This window comes from Tiliqua scincoides, chromosome 13, assembly GCF_035046505.1.
Source record: "Tiliqua scincoides isolate rTilSci1 chromosome 13, rTilSci1.hap2, whole genome shotgun sequence".
NCBI lineage: Eukaryota > Metazoa > Chordata > Lepidosauria > Squamata > Scincidae > Tiliqua > Tiliqua scincoides.
This window is the reverse complement of record NC_089833.1, coordinates 8,141,858-8,161,647: the sequence shown is the minus strand read 5'-3', so window position 1 is coordinate 8,161,647 and position 19,790 is coordinate 8,141,858. Positions and strand designations below refer to the sequence as shown.

Sequence of the window (19,790 nt, the reverse complement as noted above, 5' to 3'; positions counted from 1 at the left end):
GCTCACCCTGGAATGAGCCAAAACATCCTTACGGTAAGGTTTCCTGAGCAAAGGAAAGATGCAGCAAAAGCTACACGCAGGCCTGGGAGACTCAAGTTCAGGTCTTATCTCTACTGACGGTTCATCGTCTAGACTTGAGCAACCAGTTCAGTTCCCCGTTTGGAAAACAGGGACAATATTACCTTTCAATGGCTGTGGGTGTACAAGAGAGAGAACGCAAGCAAACTAGAAAGGAGGAAAGCATTTTACAAATGAAAGAGGAGCAGTAGCTCAGCAGAACTGCACCTCTGTAAACGCAGAAGGTAGCCAGGGTCAAGCACTGTCATCTCCAGGTGGGGCAGAGAAAAATTCCTGCCTGAATCCTTGGACTGCTGTTCCGAACCTGTGTTGACAACACTGAGCTCAACAGAACAGGGGGCAGACTTTAAGTAAAGCTGCTTTATCTGTTCTTAAATTAAAGCTGCTCTAGAAAATAGAAAGCAGCCTGCCGTTATTTCAGCTAGTCTGAAAACACCCCAAGAAAAAAGGCGGGCAAATCACTGGTTACAAAGCATGATGGCCATGCGCTACTCTCCAGATTCAGTGGCAGCGTCCCGCTGATTACCACTTGCAGGGAAGAAGTATAATTTTTTCCCCTCTTGCTTGTGGGCTTCCCAGAGGCAGCTGGTAGGTCATTGTGGGGAAGCTGAAGGCTGAGCTTTCGGTCTGATCCATCGGGGCTTCTCTTACATAAGAACATAAGAACAGCCCCACTGGATCAGGCCATAGGCCCATCTAGTCCAGCTTCCTGTATCTCACAGCGGCCCACCAAATGCCCCAGGGAGCACACCAGATAACAATGGACCTGCAAGGTCTCCTGGGAATTGTAGTTAAGAACATAAGAACAGCCCCACTGGATCAGGCCATAGGCCCATCTAGTCCAGCTTCCTGTATCTCACAGCGGCCCACCAAATGCCCCAGGGAGCACACCAGATAACAAGAGACCTGCAAGGCTTCCTGGGAATTGTAGTTTAAGAACATAAGAACAACCCCACTGGATCAGTCCATAGGCCCATCTAGTCCAGCTTCCTGCATCTCACAGCGGCCCACCAAATGCCCCAGGGAGCACACCAGATAACAAGAAGACCTGCAAGGCCTCCTGGGAATTGTAGTTTAAGAACATAAGAACAGCCCCACTGGATCAGGCCACAGGCCCATCTAGTCCAGCTTCCTGTATCTCACAGCGGCCCACCAAATGTCCCAGGGAGCACACCAGATAACAAGAGACCTGCATCCTGGTGCCCTCCCCTGCATCTGGCATTCTGACATAGCCCATTTCTAAAATCAGGAGGTTGCACATGCACATCATGGCTTGTACCCCGTAATGGATTTTTCCTCCAGAAACATGTCCAGTCTCCTCTTCAAGGCATCCAGGCCAGACGCCATCACCACATCCTGTGGCAAAGAGTTCCACAGACTCTTGTATTGCCGTCTTTCAACTAAGTCCATAGCTGCAAGTGCGTTACATACTGTGAAAGAGGACAAAGTCTTGCAACAGAAGTGACACACTTCCTCACTACTTCAACCTATTTTGCTCACAGGGCTCCCATCCCCCACACCCTTGCAATCTGCGGCCGGATCAATAACTACCAGTAATAACGCACTAAACACAGAGGAGGCAAAACATGGACAGCAGGCAGGAACCTATAAATATCTTACTGTTTCCATCAATAAACCCAAAGAGAAAGACAGCCAAGGCAACAATTCATTAGCTATCAAACAAGCCATATCAGAACATCAACATCATTAAGTTAATTAGCTAGTTGACAGACACAAGGGCATTGCGGGGTTACCACCTCCAAATCAGCAAGTTTCTAAGCTGGGAATGAAGCCTGGAGAAGATCTGACAAAATCCCTAACGTTGGGTTCTCTGTTAATAATGCAAACTTCTTAAAGGAAGCTTGGTTTATTCTTCTCACACATAGTATTTGGGCTTATCTCTCTGAAACAAGATGGAAAGAAACAGAAATCCAGGGGTTAAATATTTTTCATGGGCTTTAGATTCAGGTTTTGCAAGCGAAAAGGACTGAGTTCAAACTCTAGTTCAAGGGTGTCAAACATAAGGGGCCGAATGCGGCCCCCAGACGCAATTTGTTCGGCCCCCATTATAATTGGGCTCTCCCAGTTTAATAACTGGGCTCTCCCGTATCTTAAAAATATGAACAAGATTTGCACGTTTTCTGTCATTTGCAGCTAATGAGTTTCTATGTGAGAACAAACTGCTTATGTCTGGCCATCATCAGCTTAATGATGTCACTGTCTGCTTTATGATGTCACTTCCTGCCCTCAGCAGGCACCATGAATGCTAACTTCGGCCCTCGGTATGAAATGAGTTTGACATCCCTGCTCTAGTTGATATGAAGCCAAACTGCAAGGACAAACAGGGCTATGTCAAAATGTTGAAGTAGATCCTTGCTCCAGAATATATCTGTCGTAAATGGTGGCTAATTGGATGTATATGTTCACATTTCTGCGAACACTTCTGTACTGTAGCGAGTCATGGACTCTTCAATCACAACAGGAGAGGAAACTGAACGCTTTCCACATGCGCTGCCTCCGACGTATTCTCGGCATCACCTGGCAAGACAAAGTTCCAAACAACACAGTCCTGGAACGTGCTGGAATCCCTAGCATGTACGCACTGCTGAAACAGACGCCTGTGTTGGCTCAGTCATGTCGTGAGAATGGATGATGGCCAGATCCCAAAGGATCTCCTCTATGGAGAACTCGTGCAAGGAAAGCACCCTACAGGTAGACCACAGCTGTGATACAAGGACATCTGCAAGAGGGATCTGAAGGCCTTAGGAGTGGACCTCAACAGGTGGGAAACCCTGGCCTCTGAGCGGCCCGCTTGGAGGCAGGCTGTGCAGCATGGCCTTTCCCAGTTTGAAGAGACACTTGGCCAACAGTCTGAGGCTAAGAGGCAAAGAAGGAAGGCCCATAGCCAGGGAGACAGACCAGGGACAGACTGCACTTGCTCCCAGTGTGGAAGGGATTGTCACTCCTGAATCGGCCTTTTCAGCCACACTAGACGCTGTTCCAGAAACACCTTTCAGAGTGCGATACCAGAGTCTTTCGAGACTGAAGGTTGCCAGCAATGTTCACATTGATGTAGCAGCCTTGTAATCACCAAAATGCTTCCAGAATGGTCACCACATCTGTAAAGTTATCCACCCATCGCACTAGTGTACTGGTTGGCAACCTTCGGTCTCGAAAGACTATGGTAGAAGCCTACAGCACCCGGTATTCCCAGGCGGTCTCCCATCCAAGTACTAACCAGGCCTGACCCTGCTTAGCTTCCGAGATCAGACGAGATCGGGCATGTGCAGAGTAACAGTAGCTGTGGTCTACTAGTGCTGCCCCATGCTGCCATGCCGATTCAGTGTTCTGTGTAGGATTGCAATGCTAGAGGGTCACACTGTCTGCATTATTAAGATAATTTTAACTCACTGTCTCTTTAATACGACTGCTTTAATATATCTGTCTATACCAGCCACTTTCAACCTTTTTCATCTCATGGTACACTGACAAGGTGCTAAAATTGTCAAGGCACGCCATCAGCATTTGGACTATTGGCAAGGCACACCATTCCGCTGCTAGGGAGCTCAAATTCCCCAATCGCCCTACTAATAAATGACCCTCCCCAAAGTCCCACCTGCAGACCATCCGTGGCACACCAGTGTGCCACGGCACAGTGGTTGAAAATGGCTGGTCTATACATTAGATGCGGGTGCTGGACTATTTCCCTGCTCTGAATGGGGTTGCACTCCCCCTGAAAGAGCAGGTTCGCAGCTTGGGGGTTCTCCTGGACTCGCAGCTCCTCCTGGGTGCCCAGGTGTCAGCTGTAGCCAGGGGTGCCTTTGCCCAGCTTCGGCTGGTGCGCCAGCTGCGGCCGTACCTGTCTCAGGCGGCTGCACTGGCTGCCCATTCATTTCCGGGCTGAATTCAAGGTGCTGGTTATGACCTTTAAAGCCCTAAATGGCTTGGGACAGCATATTTGAGAGACCGCCTTCTTCCGTATAATCCAGTCCTTTCTCTAAGGCAGGGGTGCCCAAACCCCGGCCCGGGGGCCACTTGCGGCCCTTGAGGCCTCTCAATGCGGCCCTCAGGGAGCCCCCAGTCTCCAATGAGCCTCTGGCCCTCCTGAGATTTGTTGGAGCCCACACTGGCCCGATGCAACTGCTCTCAGCATGACGGCCAACTGTTCGACCTTTCACGTGAGCTGTGGTATGAGGGCTCCCTCCATTGCTTGCTGTTTCACATCTGTGATGCAGCAGTGGCAGCAAAGGAAAGGCAAGCCTTGCTTTGTTGCCTTTTATAGGCCTTGAGCTATTGCAAGACCTTCATTCATTCATATAAGTTCATCTTTAATAAATTCATTTATATAAACTTATGTAAATTTATTCAAATTTTAAATGTAAATTAATTCTTTTTTTCTCCCGGCCCCCGACACAGTGTCAGAGAGACAATGTGGCCCTCCTGCCAAAAACTTTGGACACCCCTGCTCTAAGGTCATCAGAAGGGGGCCTGTTGGTTGTGCCGTCATTGAGAGTGGTGAAGGGAATGGCGGCCAGAAACAGGGCCTTTTCGGTGGTGGCCCCTGCACTATGGAATTCCCTCCCTTTTGAATTGAGAGCAGCTTCCTCGTTACTAGCGTTCCGGCGGGGCCTGAAGACTTTTTTATTCAGGAAAGCCTTCGAGACACCATAAGGGCTGTTTTTATAAATGTATTACTTATGCTGCTATGTAACTTATCTTGCTTTTAATTGTTTTTAAATGTTTTGTATTTTTAATGCGTATTTGTATTTTTTTAACCTGATTGTTAGCCGCCTTGGGTGCCCTTCGGGGAGAAAGGCGGAATACAAATCCAATAAATAAATAAATAAATAAATTAGAGCCAAAAAATATTCCTGGTGCTAAATATTTGTGAATCTGCTTGTAAATACAAAGGTGGCATGAGGTTATCCCGCTGCATCTTCATATATGGTTTTGACAATAACATGCCTTTGTCGCTGTGACTGGGCCAGGGTGGTACAAGTGAAGTGGCCATACATGGAAGCAGTTTATGCTTCACCTAGGAAGTTTGGTATTGTCCAGCAACATCTTGCCAAAGGCAGTTTCCCAGCACTGCAGCCTAATGACATATTAAAAGTTATGTGGTTCTGATCCTAATTGTATCCCCACCCCAGCACGCTATTTTTCTTCAGCTGAAAACCAATAAAGGTATTTTTCCCCTCAATGAAAATATTGCTCCCAGATGGGAAGGGCATGACTGAGATCAGAATCAAGAAGGGGGCAAAACACAAAAGCCCACTACCCCTGACTCCCCAGACATGCTATAGACAACCCACTTCCCCACACACACACACATCATACACACAAACTATCATAATAAATTGACTCCAAGGTCCCTTTGACTGGAGAAGTGGGAAATTCGCACCTGCGACCAAGCAAAGTCAAAACTGCCACGTCCATTTGATCAAAGCTGCATGATCAGCCAGTTGATTTTAAAATGTTTATAAATAGATTAGAACAGGTGAAGCCGCTCCCTGACCTCCCCCTCCCCCAAGAAAAGCTTGCAGGCATCTTTTTTTAATGGCATAGGATAGCCCACTGCTGTGTAAACAAAGAGCTTGATCCTAACTTCATAGCAATTTACAAGCCTCATGAATCAACAGTGCACAACTTCTAAACCCAGTGTAGATAATGCAGTGGCATAACTGAGGGCTAGTTCCATGCTCCTTTACATCTTTAAAAACAATAAATATTTGTATAGCGCTTAGAGTGTGCAAAGCACTTTGCAATCATATTATCTTGTAGTTCTTACAATAATCCTACAAGTATTATACCCATTTTGTAGATCGGTAAGACTAAGGCCTGGTGAGAGGGACTCACCTAAGACTCCCAATCTAGTGAGATTTGAACTGGGGAAGTTCTGATTCACAGTTCAGTCTCTTAGCCACTACAATATGCTAGTTGTCTGTGAGCATATAGCAGTTTTAAATCCATTTCTATGCTGAAAACAAACCAATCCTTTCCAGCTCTGTTAGACGGCTTTTCTTCAGCCTTGATTGAGTCAAAGGAGTCCTTTCTCTTCTACTGTTACCCTTCATCTTTTTCTCCTCACAGACATTATGGAACAAATAACTTTTGACAGCCTCCATCTATTTGTTGTACCCGCAACTGCTCAATCGAGTATACAAGGAAAATAAGATCCATCCCTGCCCTCACTTTTGTTCGGCTTCGAGAACCTTTCAGTAACCTTCTTCATTATCATGTATGCCCAACAGCATCAACTGGAAAGCATGGGAGGGGGGAGGAAAAGAATTTATTTATCTCCAATCTGCAAACCACAACCATAGCCACAAGGGTCTTTCGCTGACGGCCGTATCCCCTGCCAACTTCTTCATGTTGCAATCAGCCTGTCCGGTACTGATAAAGTTGCCAGGGAGATGCTATTTGTAAGGCCGCTAGTGGGACTCTTCCTTAAGCACTGGACACCTCTTCCAAATCATTAGCCTCAGCACAAACAAATATTGCTAAGAAAATCAGAGCCTGAAAAATAGCTGCTGTGGCTTCATCAGCTATATACAGAAGAAGCCAGCTCCCAAACATTGTCTCTGCAATGGTCCAGGATGACCCAATCAGTGTGAGGACAGGCATCAATATCAAAAGAAGACATGGCTGCAACAGCCCCTGCTTCCTCCTCGTTTTGCAACCGAGATGTCATTAGATGAGCACACCTGTCAATCACATGTTCTCAGCCATATCTGGCCTCCCTGCATTCTCATACTTCAGGTACACTGTCCATGTTCTTTATTATTAAGCACTGTGCATTCATTCATTCATTCATTCTTTGTGAGATCATTGCAAAAGAAAAGCAGAGAGCCATTTTATTGATCGCAATCATTTATCAACAAATATCTGAGCTGATGCCCTGTGTTCAACTATGATTTATACCACTGTTTCTCAACCAGTGGTACAGGAACCACCAGTGGTGCCTGAGGTGGTGTCTGGCGGTACTTGTAGGACCCGTGAACATCTGCTGGCCAGCGGCAAGACCAGCAACATGACATGACAAACGCTGGTAGGAGGCTTGGTGGGTAGAGCTCCAAAGCATGTTTTTCACACGATCTAAAAAGCGCACCTGCCCACCCTGAGACAGGGTATTTGTCACGTCACAATTGGCCTCTCAAACCCAGTTGGAAACCTTCAGTCTCAAAAGGCTATGGTATCGCGCTCTGAATGGTAGTTCTGGAACAGTGTCTAGTGTGTCTGAAAAGGCCGATTCGGGAGTGACAATCCCTTCCACACTGGGAGCTAGTGTAGTCTGGCCCTGGTGTGTCTCCCTGGCTATGGGCCTTCCTTCTTTGCCTCTTTGCCTCAGTCTGTTGGCCAAGTGTCTCTTCAAACTGGGAAAGGCCATGCTGCACAGAGTGCCTCCAAGCGGGCCACTCAGAGGCCAGGGTTTCCCACCTGTTGAGGTCCACTCCTAAGGCCTTCAGATCCCTCTTGCAGATGTCCTTGTATCGCAGCTGTGGTCTACCTGTAGGGCACTTTCCCTGCACGAGTTCTCCATAGAGGAGATCCTTTGGGAAGCAGCTGATGATGCTCAGAAGCAGCTGATGATGATGTCATCACCAGTAACTTGTGGTGGTACTTCCAATAGGATTGAGCAAAGTGGTCCAGCAGGGGATAAGCATTGAGAAATGCTAATTTACATGTTTGCTTTTTTTTTTCAAATAAAAAAAATACAAACTACCAAACTGCATAGGAATTCAACCAAATTCCTGCAATACAAAAAGCAATTAATTCCTTGACTATCAAAAACGAATAGAAAAGACAAGTCTGCAGAGACACCCATTGGGTCATCCGTAAGCAATCAGGAACTTCCGCATTCTGCCAACACAAAGAAGAAAAAAGCCTTTGCACTAAGCTTCCACTATGTCAGCAAGTATTTGTTCACTTGCCCGCGGGCAAAGGATTAGAAAGGGGGGAAAAATGTATCAAGAAACGCTTTGTCTACAAACGTGTCGCCAAGCAAAGCATGAGTTTCCTGAGGAGAACAAGGGGGGAGCCTGGACTTCAGAGATGCAATTTCCTTTCGTAGCATGATGCTTGGTCTCTGCCCTCGTTTTCTAAAAATAAGAGTTCTTTCTGCGGCTGCACAGAGAAATTTTTAATGCAACCGTTTTCCAAGGTTCGCCCGCAACTTGCACGTCTCTCTCTAGATCAGAGCCACCGTGATTCAACGGTTCAGGGAAGGACACTGGCCTGCAGCTCTGGTTGCAGCTGTTTCTGGAGATGAAAGGACTGCACCGTGTCGCTGCTCTCAGATTTACTCCAGGCCAACCTTCATTTGCATCCTTAACTTGGACAGAAGAGGCCAGAGCTGCCGTCATGCGGACGGTAGAGTAAGACCCAAATGAGGAGCGCTTGTTTGATGAAAGGTGCAAGCGTGAAATTGTATTCTAAACAGGCGTGATCGTGTCCTCGGTACCGGAGAATCACACGGCTAGGTCTTGCCATCAAAAATTAACCAGACAGGGTATTATGAGATCAGAGATGCTGCTGCCTGTCAAAATGTCACAGACACTGCTACCAGCATCCACTTCTTATAAATTCCGTTCTTAAAAAAAACAAATATGCATACCTCAAGATAAGCCAAATAAATCAAATACATGAATTACAGCACAGGTATGCGCCACTTAACTACAGGGACACATACTCCTATCCCCATTGTTATGAGATTAGGTCATTAAGTGAACATTCAATCCAATCTATTGCCTTTGTTAACACTCCCTGCCAGACATTTGCTGGCTGTACAGGCTACTGGAGACAGATTGCCTCTTCTTTGCATTAAGAGCCTCAGGTTGTTAGCATCCTTCAGTCTCGGAAGACTATGGTATCTCACGCTCTGAATGGTGGTTCTGGAACAGAGTGTCCTCTCCAGTGCGCGAAGCCTGGGTAAAGCAGGTATGGAGGATAGGCTGTTACCCATGCAGCAAATACCCCCTCTCCACGTCGCTGAAATGGTCCAATGGACAGGCAGAGGCCAATATGGTTGGTTCCAGCGGTGTCGCAGGAGTTGCCAGAACGTGACTGTGTTCAGCCATGAACTGCCTCAGGGACTCCGGCTCCGGATTTGGCCTCGAGGTTGACTCCTGAAACCTTTTCCATAACTGGATGTAGCCACAAGGCAGTGGAGGTTTGAGATCAGAGTTTTCCTTCTCTCAGATGAGCTGCCTTCCCAGGCTGACGAGTCTCATCTACCCGGTGGCTGTTTAGTCGCCTCTTACAACAAGTACAGCCAAACTGAGGGCCTATTCTTATCCCCAGCCCCCAGGGGTATAAGAGCCTCTCTGTTGTGTAAACAGACCCTCTGCTGCAGGCTATGGGAGATGCGATTGCCTCATTAAGAGCATCTTTATTGTGCTTTGACCACCGACATATACGTGGTCCATCGTTAAGCAAACAGTTGTTAAGCGGCGCACGCCTATAATAGTAAAATAAGTGTGAAATCAGAAGATGTCTTACATTCCACAATAACCAATGAAAGTAGACTAATTAAAGACAAAGCGGTTACAACATTATCGCCCTTCTTTGATCCAAAGAAGCAATTTTTGAACTTTTTTCATCCCACAGCACACTGACAGGTGCTAAAATTGTCAAGGCACACCATCAGTTTTTTGGACAATTGACAAGGCATACCATGCTGCTGATGGAGGGCTCACACTCCCCAACGTCCCTACTAATAAATGACCCTCCCCCAAACTGCCGCAGGACACCTGAGGGCCATTCAGGGAACACCGATGTGCTGTGACACACTGGTTGAAAAACACTGAACTAGCATAACATATTCAGGTTGCAAATAACCATATATGGTATGATCTCTATAAATAATACACGAATATTCTTGGTGTAAATGAGCAAAACCAGTGGAAGATTTAAGTTCAGTTTCCCCTTAATCTCTTCTTTAAATACACACACACACACACACACACACACACACACACACACACTAGTTGACTTTTCAGCGTTTCTTAAAAAGTGTGTTGTATCCCCAGTCATAACTTCTACACTTTTCTGTGAGATTATTCCAAGAGGAACTTCTACCAAACTTCCATAGACAGTAATCCCCAAATTTCAAAAGTGATTTGTCCTACAGTTTGGCACCAATTTTTGACTTGTTCTTCCTCTAAGGGGAATTCTAAAAGACTTTTTTTTCCCCCAAAAATGACATTGCTTTTTATAAGAGGTCATCTTTTAAGTCTATGAATGTATACTTCACTTTGTCAGCATTCAAGGGGGAAGATTCTTGGTTCATCTATCGTTTTATCTGACTGCTGTTGACCAATCATTTCTTTGTATTCCTGAAGCCAAGGAAAGCTCAAGGAAGCATAGTTCTACAACCAACCGTTATCAGAAAATGATGTGATGCTTGCCCATGCTTAGTGGAGCTTGTTGCAGCTGCACTCTGTGTAGACCAGAGCATGAGATCTCAGGGCCCTCCAGCAGTGATGGGTACAAGAAAACAAGAGAGGAAGCAAAGACTTCTGTCTGCAAAACAACAAACTCTTCCCACAACTCCAGATGATTCCAAGAGCCAGGCTGTCATTCCAACTTCCATGAGACAAAAGGAAGGGGGGGGAGTTGGTTCACCATCTCAAGCTGACAATGACCAAATACCCTGCAGTTTGAGGGATACAAATACAATTGGCTGGATCCAGAGAAGTGTAGATGGGCATTTCTCCCCTCTTCACCTGAAAAGTCACACTGGTCTAAAGGGCCTGGGGTCCCTTGGGAACAGGATGGAGGGCACTGCAAGAAGAACGGAAAAAATCTGCCAAGGAACTGAGCAGAGCACCGCAGAAGGTTTGGTAACAGAACCCACTCTAACCATAAGATTCCATGAATCTCTCTAGAAAGCAAAATTTATAGGTTTGAACCCTAAGAACCTGCCAAATCACAGCCAGTAAATTGGCTTCTTTGCGACATTCCAAGGCAAAGCTCCTCGTTTCTGCAAAATTAGTTCACTCCAAGAGCCTGCTAGCACTTAAGGCTTGGCAGACAACAGGCCAGGGTGTAAATCTTATCTGCTTAATAGTGTTTGCAAGTAACATACACCATACCTAGTAGATCGTTTGTTTGTCTTGAGGGGTAAATAAAGCAGAGCGTTACTGACTCATTTGCACATCTGACTCACCTGTTTAAATTAGGACATGACCCCAAAGACAAGTTACCTAGAAATGAAAAACTAAGATCCTCTTAAGACGATGGACCCCATTTCCAGGACCGACCCCATTTTCACCCAGTCCGATCAAGATTCCTCCCATGCCACTCCCAGAATCCTCAAAAGGGTGCCTTTCAATAGACCATTTCACCTGCACAAATATGTTAACTCTCCTCTTCCTAGGAGAACTCTGAGTACTCAACAAAGGACAGCCTTTTTTAATGTCCCATAACAAAACAGCACCATGAAGCGTTTAAATGATGTGCCCAGGAGTGGAGTAGGTTTCCATTGCAGAAATGAGATATACTGAATGTGTTCTGCCACCTGCCTAAAACTTTTGGCCAATGAAATATTTACAATGCTGGGAACCCCAACCCTAAACATCCAAGCACAAAAGGAAGTCATTTGAAACCTGCCTACTGCCCACCAACAATTCAATCATCATCATCATGAACCAGGGGACATCCACTAAAACTGAGTGTTGGGAGAGTTAGAACAGACAAAAGAAAATATTTCTTTACTCAGCATGTGATTGGTCTGTGGAACTCCTTGCCACAGGATGCGGTGATGGCGTCTAGCCTGGACGCCTTTAAAAGGGGATTGGACAAGTTTCTGGAGGAAAAATCCATTACGGGGTACAAGCCATGATGTGTACGCGCAACCTCCTGATTTTAGAAATGGGTTATGTCAGAATGCCAGATGCAAGGGAGGGCACCAGGATGAGGTCTCTTGTTGTCTGGTGTGCTCCCTGGGGCATCTGGTGGGCCGCTGTGAGATACAGGAAGCTGGACTAGATGGGCCTATGGCCTGATCCAGTGGGGCTGTTCTTATGTTCTTAACTACAATTCCCAGGAAGCCTTGCAGGTCTCTTGTTATCTGGTGTGCTCCCTGGGGCATTTGGTGGGCCGCTGTGAGATACAGGAAGCTGGACTAGATGGGCCTATGGCCTGATCCAGTGGGGCTGTTCTTATGTTCTTATGATCATCTACATGGCCAGGGCCCACCCAACCGTGAGGCGGGCTGAAAAATCTCACCCCAGGTGGTAAAATGGAAGAGGCAGCAAGCAGATGGGAGCAACATAAAAACAATTTCCTAGAAGCACAAACTAAAAACTGAGAGCAGCAATAGAATTCCGGAGACCATTACATTAATCAGTAAAAGCTTAGAAGAACATAAGAGAAGTCCTACTGGATCAGGCCCACCTAGACTACTGTGCTGCAGCCCACTAACTGTCTCTAGGAAGCCTGTAAGTAGGGTAAAAGGGGCATAATCCTAACTTTGCCGGCGCAAGTCCCTTGCGCCGGCCCAGGAGGGTTGCAAACATGCCACAAAGCACATTTTGTGCCTCAGTGGAAGTAAACCAGGCTGGCACAGGGACAGGAATATTTTATTTTCAATATATTAAACTCGATGCTACCCTGGCATGAGGCTGCATTTGGGGAAATGTGACAGATCTGTATTTTAAACAGCATGTATATGCTTTTAACAATGACAGTCAATGGGGCTTACTCCCGGGTAAGTGTGAGTAGAATTGCAGTCTTTGGGACACTTGGGGAATATTTTTTAAACAGATCAGCAAGTGCTTGGGAGTGTTCGGAGGGTTCTGCATTTTAAATACATTTTTTAAACTTATACTTACTGTAAACTTTTAATTTACTTAATTGGATTTTGTCATATGCGGGGGGCGTTCCTTCCTTCGACAAGACTATCACAGGCCTCCTAAAGGATCTCTGTAAATGGATAGATTTGTACAGGAGAAAGAGGTCCTTCAAAGCTCTCATTTTAAGCACAGGCGGGCAGGAGAATCTGCTCCAAAATTATTTTAAGAGACAGCTCAATAATTATTTCAAGAGATCAGTAAGATACATTGTTTTAAGAATCTGTAAAAAAAAAAAAATGAACTTACACAAGACAACAGCAGCGTCCTCAACTCGTATCTCGGCTTTTAGGGACGCCAAATGCACACCAGCCCAGAGGACTGCTAATTGACTTCCACGAGGTTGTTCCTTATCCAGCAATTACTGTCCATCCAAACAGGCTGTGCAAATATGTTCTGGCTCAACAGAAACAGGGACAGGAAATCATAGGTCTGAAATGCAAACACTGAACAACAAAACAACAGTGTCGCTCAAGGAGATGAACATCCCCTGCTGTTCTCAGACCGCAACCTTATGACTTCCCACTCTGTGGACAGTGGTCAGCAGCGTGTGCTTCAAAACACACCTTTTGAACCTGGAGAGGGGTCAGTGCACAACATGGGTGGGGGGACACACAAAAGATGCATGCCATTGTGACTGCCGGCAGCAGAATGTGGCTCGGCGAGTGCTCCTCAAGGAGGATCAAATTATTTTCACATGGTGTCCCCAACATGTTGCAGACTTGGCCTGCGCATCCCAGGCAACATCAGCCTGCCTTATTGAGTACTGTTTTGGGATTGCCAGAGCATGGTGGAGCTGGAGGGATCTTGGCAGTCGCTCAGTCCAACCCCCTGCTCACTGGTACAGCATCTCCAACGTGTGGCTGTCCAGGCTCCGATGGAAAACCTCCAACAAAAGGGAGCCCACAGCTGCACGGTGTTTCAGCAACTGTGACACTCTTGCTGTTAGGAAATTCTTCCTGCTATCTAGTTGAAGCCTACTTCCCTGGAGCCCGGGAGCTACAGAGGGCCCAATCCTATCCAGCTTCCCAGTGCAATGCAACCGCAATGCAGGCCTGACCAAAGGGAACAAACCTTCCCTTACGTGGAGGAGGCCTCCATAACTGACCCCCTATCACAGGTTGCAGTTTATGCCCCATAAGCATGGCTGCAACAGCACTGGAAACTAAGATAGGATTTGTCCCTAAGTCTTTCCTTCCTTCTGTGTGATGGCCCTTCAGATATGAATGAATGAATGAATGAACAAACCTTTATTAGGCATAGATAAAGAAACCATAAAAGCCAACATAATCAGTCCTAATCCCGTTTATCAAAAATGGAGTTAAGTTACTAAATTACTAATAATACATTTACAGTTCAACATAAAATATCAATTTTTTGACAGATTACATTAAGAAGTTTGGCTGTACTTGTCGTAAGAGGCGACTAAACAGCCACCGGGTAGATGGGACTCCTTAGCCTGAGAAGGCAGCTCATCTGAGAGAAGGAAAACTCTGATCCCAAACTTCCATTGCCTTGTGGCTACATCCAGTTATGGAAAAGGCTTCAGGAGTCAACCTTGAGGCAAAATCCAGAGCCGGAGTCCCTGAGGCAGTTCATGGCTGAACACAGTCACGTTCTGGCAACTCCTGCAACGCCGCTGGAACCAACCATATTGGCCTCTGCCTTTCCATTGGATCATTTCAGCAACGTGGAGAGGGGGGATTTGCTGCATGGGTAACAGCCTATCCTCCATACCTACTTTAGCCAGGCTTCGCGCACTGGAGAGGACACTCTGTTCCAGAACCACCATTCAGAGCGTGACACCATAGTCTTCCGAGACTGAAGGATGCCAACAACATTAAGAAGGTTTAGAAATCGCTAAAAGTAAAAATTTAGAAACTCCCTCTAGCCCATCTGGTGAGTAGTCATTTAGGAGATGCTTCAGTTTTGCCTCATCCGAAAGACCATTCATTTTGCCGAGAAGTGGAGTCCCGTAAGTATGGCGGGATCTAGTGTACCGAGGACAATAAAAAAGAATGTGTGTGATTGATTCAATATTTCCCAAATTACAAGGGCAGAGGCGTTCTTTATATGGTATTTGCCTATATCTGCCTTCTGTGACCTTGGATGGAAACACATTGAATCTTGCCAAGGAGATTGCACGACATTCAGAGGGGTTGATCAGAATACTCAAATAAGGAGCCATTTGCGCATACTTAAGCGGGATAGAGAAATTAAGAGGGGAGCAAATTCTAGAAGCAAGTTCAAAGCAAGTTCACCTGCCTATCTCATCTCCCCTTCGTGTTCTCAATGCTCAACATACCCAGAACGAACAGTTTCTTGCAGGACTTGGTTTCCAGACATCCACCATCCTATTTGTCCTCCTCTGAACCCGCTTCAGTTTATCAATCTCCTTCTTAAAACACAGTGCCCCAAACTGGACACAGTAACTGTATACAAGACCAGTTCCCAGCACGTATCCAGTCAACATTCAGAAGTTCTCGATAAATCTTTGCGATGCTTCCAAATAAAATTACAGCAATACCTTGCACTTTCATCCGGTTAGGGACCAGAGCATGGACAAAAGTAAAAAATGGATGTATGTCAAAGCAGGGCCTTCTTTAGCTTGCACGTTTATTTCGGGCAGTGAAAAAGTAATAACTATCTAACATATGTGAATGTATGCAAAACCTAAATAAACAGAACTAAAAGAAAAATAAACATAAGAATGTTGACGGACATCATGGAATGTCGATTCAAATCCGACGAAAGAGGAAAGCACGTTGACAAAATTTGAAGTGTGGTTATAATTGAAAGCAGCTGAAAGAGCAAAGCGATGAAAGTCAAGTTGATGAAAGTCAAGTCGATGAAAGTCAAGGTACTGCGGTATAATACAATACAGAATCCCACTTTCACAAGCCGTGCAGTTGCACAGGAAGCATTTAAAGATTTATATACAGGGGGCCATATCCACTGATTCACCTATCCACAGATGTGGGAGGGCTCCTCCACGGCCCACCCCCAGAGTCAAGGGGAGCTGAGCTCCTCTTGCCTCCGGGGGAGGGGGGTCTTCTGACCCTGCATCTGCCCACAGCCTCTGTCAGACTCAGAATGACGAAAAATATGCCTTATAAAGCATTAAAAATGTCACTTCTGGTTTTCACAGAGAACCCAGAATTTTTTGCTATTTTTCGTCATTCTGAGCCCGGCAGAGCCTGCAGGCAGATGCACGTGGCCTCTGCCAGGCTCAGAAGACCCTCTGGAGGCAAGGCGTGTACAGCTCCCCTGGAGGGTGGGAGGGTGGCCCCCGTACCCCTGGATTCATGTATCCATGGCGGGCGAGTTTCTAAAACCGAACACCACAGATACAGGGGCACACCTGTATTGCATTTCCTATGCTTGAGGTGATGTACAAGATACAAGGTTTCTGCTGCAATCGGAGACACACTTCCCTAGGAGCGGGTCCTACTGAATTTAATGGGGCTCAGTTCTGGATAGGCATGCATAGGACTGCACTGTCAGTTTCTTTTGGAACAGAACACTGGACTCTTTGTAATATTTGTTGGATTTATAAGCATATAAGCAAAAGTAAATGGAGACACAGGGACACTCCCATATGGTTATAGATCCATCTCGCATCACATCCCAACAGAGAGAACTTGCACCCCGAGAAGCTTCACCTTCAGCTCACTCAAAATTCACCTACTGGTCATCAAAAATTTAGACTGATCTCTCTCCCACACTCACCTCTGCCATCTCCCCTCCACTGGAGGGGAGCCATCTTTTCCAAGGTATGTTGGCTATCTATCTCTTTGAAAAACTCAAGAAAATCTCCCCATAGTTGAAGGTCTGGCTTTAGGTCCCACTGATGAAACTCCAGTGAATCACGAGTTACGAGATCCAGCTAAAGAGAGAATGTATGAAAAGCCACAACAATATGTATGGAAATGCAGCTTCCTTAAACTTTGATGCTCCCAAAATGGAGATGACATTAGTGAAGGATGGATCAGTGGGATTCAACTATGTCATTTTTCCTCCCCTTTGAGCTCCTATTTCCACTGCACAATTAACAAAAATACTGCTATTCTACACTGCAGTCGAAAGACTCCTATCTCAAAGGTGCCAAAAAGCTAAAGATTTAGCTTGCCGTATTGGTCTGCCAAGTTCTGACTCGCGTGCTAAAAAAAAAAAGTCACAGTAGGACTAAAACAAACAAGGGTTTTGTGGCACCTGAAAGACAAACAATTTACGGTGGCATGAGCTTTCAGAGATAAGGGCCCACTTCATCAGATGGTGTGAAATGGAATCCTAGCTTGGCAGGTTATTATATGGCCTGTGTTAATTACCAAGTGTTGGGAAAGGCTCATATCATAACTAACAGACAGACAGACACCTTATATAAAGACTGATATAAAACCAACACTGAGGTCAAATAGTCGTGAAAGGTAAAAGGTAATGTCTGCGGCAATCCTATGAAAGGTTTGAAATGTATTAAGATAAACGTGGTAAGAAATTCACACCTGCAGTAATTGGAATCTGCCCATCAGATAAGATCCTGAGGCTTGCTCCACTGCCAAAGGCCCGACTGGCACAAAGCCAGGAGTAACTCTCTCGGTAGCAGCCTCCACTAACACTCTCTACTTTGCAAGGTGCAGCTGGCTCTCTTCTTTCCAGCCTTTCGATAAAGCCTGAAGACTTTTCTTATTTCAACAGGCCCCAGTATATTGTCTTTCCTCTTGTGGTTGTTTTTTTTTTTGGGGGGGGGGGGGTTAGAATCGGACAGACACATATTATCGCATTTTGTTTATTTATTATAAGTATACATTTCTTTATTAAAAATATGGTGGTGGTTGGCAACCTTCAGTCTAGAAAGACTATGGTATAAGCCTACAGCACCTGGTATTCCCAGGCGGTCTCCCATCCAAGTACTAACCAGGCCTGACCCTGCTTAGCTTCCCAGATCAGACAAGATCAGGAGATAGTGTTCAGTATAGGGAGATGGTTGGCAACCTTCAGTCTCGAAAGACTATGGTATAAGCCTACAGCACCCGGTATTCCCAGGCGGTCTCCCATCCAAGTACTAACCAGGCCTGACCCTGCTTAGCTTCCGAGATCAGACGAGATCGGGCATGTGCAATTCAACGTGATTTACAACCAAATCAACGTCAAGATCCCCAGATTGTAAGCTGCTGCAATCTGTCCCTGTGCTCATCTGATACGTCCCGAAACTTTGCGCGGAACTGCCACAGAGGATGGGTTGCGCCCAGAGGAAGGGGACCCTGATGAAGCATCACTGAAATGAACGGAGACAGTTTCGCTTAGACTAACTTAAATCCCATTGCTTTCAATGGTGTGTTGTGAGGGTCCACTTTCTGTGGATACGGCTTTATATGGTATTCCACGGCCATTCATGTCCAGCTGTGTTTTTTTTTTCCTTTTTCACTGAAGCCAGGCTTGGCCAGAGCCAATATGGACCCGAAAGCAACATCTAAACTCTGCCCACTTTGGGGGTTGCTTTTTTTAATAGGTGTGAACCTGAGCACACTGCTGCCACCTTCACCTTCTGTGCTGCCCATCCCATTCTGTGCTGCCCATCCCATCCCATGCCCATTCTGTGCTGTTTCACAACTAGACAAGGAGGAGGAGAAGAATCCTCTTCCTGATCACTAGAGATCTAGTAACAAGACTGCAACAACCATCCCTACCTTTTTTCCCCTTCTCCAACTCCACCTCCATGTTCTTCCCCAGCAATACAGTAAAGAAGAGCAGTAGGAGTGAAGGCACAGGTCACCCTCTGTCAGTTCACCACCTCACCTAGCCCACCACTCAAAGCAGGCAATTCAATTTGCCTCGCAGGTGGGCTACTTTCCCACATCTCTAGTTACATACACAATCACCCGCCAACCCTGGAGAACGCATCAATGTATCTGATGCAGTGGGTTGTAGTCCACAAAAGTTTATATTACAATAAATCTGTCCATCTTCAAGATGACACAAGGGTCTCCATTGTTGCTGCTGCTTCTGCTAAATTAGTCTGCAGCTCAGAGCTACCCCTCTAAAAACAACAGTGCTACCTTAGGGGCAGAGTTGCACTACTTTAAAGTTTTGCCCGTTCCAACCAAAACACAGCTCACATTGAACATAAGAACAGCCCCACTGGATCAGGCCACAGGCCCATCTAGTCCAACCTCCTGTATCTCACAGCGGCCCACCAAATGCCCCAGGGAGCACACCAGATAACAAGAGACCTGCAAGGCTTCCTGGGAATTGTAGTTAAGAACATAAGAACAGCCCCACTGGATCAGGCCATAGGCCCATCTAGTCCAGCTTCCTGTATCTCACAGCGGCCCACCAAATGCCCAGGGAGCACACCAGATAACAAGAGAACTCATCCTGGTGCCCTCCCTTGCATCTGGCCTTCTGACATAGCCCATTTCTAAAATCAGGAGGTTGTGCATACACATCGTGGCTTGTAACCCGTAATGGATTTTTCCTCCAGAAACTTGTCCAATCCCCTTTTAAAGGCGTCCAGGCCAGATGCCGTCACCACATCATGTGGCAAGGAGTTCTACAGACTGACCACACACTGAGTAAAGAAATATTTTCTTTTGTCTGTCCTAACCCTCCCAACACTCAATTTTAGTGGATGTCCCCTGGTTTGACTGAAGTTTGACTGATGATGAAGAGGAGGTATGATCCTTTTCCGAAGTATCCATGTTGCAGTTATAGGTGGGACCTCGATATCCACTGATTTGACTCACCACTGATACCGGGATCCATCTTTAAATGCCTTGTAACAAGGAAAAATCTCCATCTTTACCTGTACATTGACATATTAATCTGATATTTATTCTGCCCAAGTAGTGCATTGAATTTTGA

General features: G+C 46.0%; 1 protein-coding gene and 1 pseudogene across 1 annotated transcript in view; both read right to left on the bottom strand.

Annotated features, from left to right (window-relative positions):
* The window catches only part of LOC136663868 (ankyrin repeat and fibronectin type-III domain-containing protein 1-like), a 473,183-nt gene that overhangs the window by 378,533 nt on the left and 74,860 nt on the right, over positions 1-19,790 (bottom strand). The gene's annotated exons all lie outside the window — the stretch shown is intronic.
* LOC136633724 (5S ribosomal RNA) lies at positions 3,268-3,387 on the bottom strand (annotated as a pseudogene).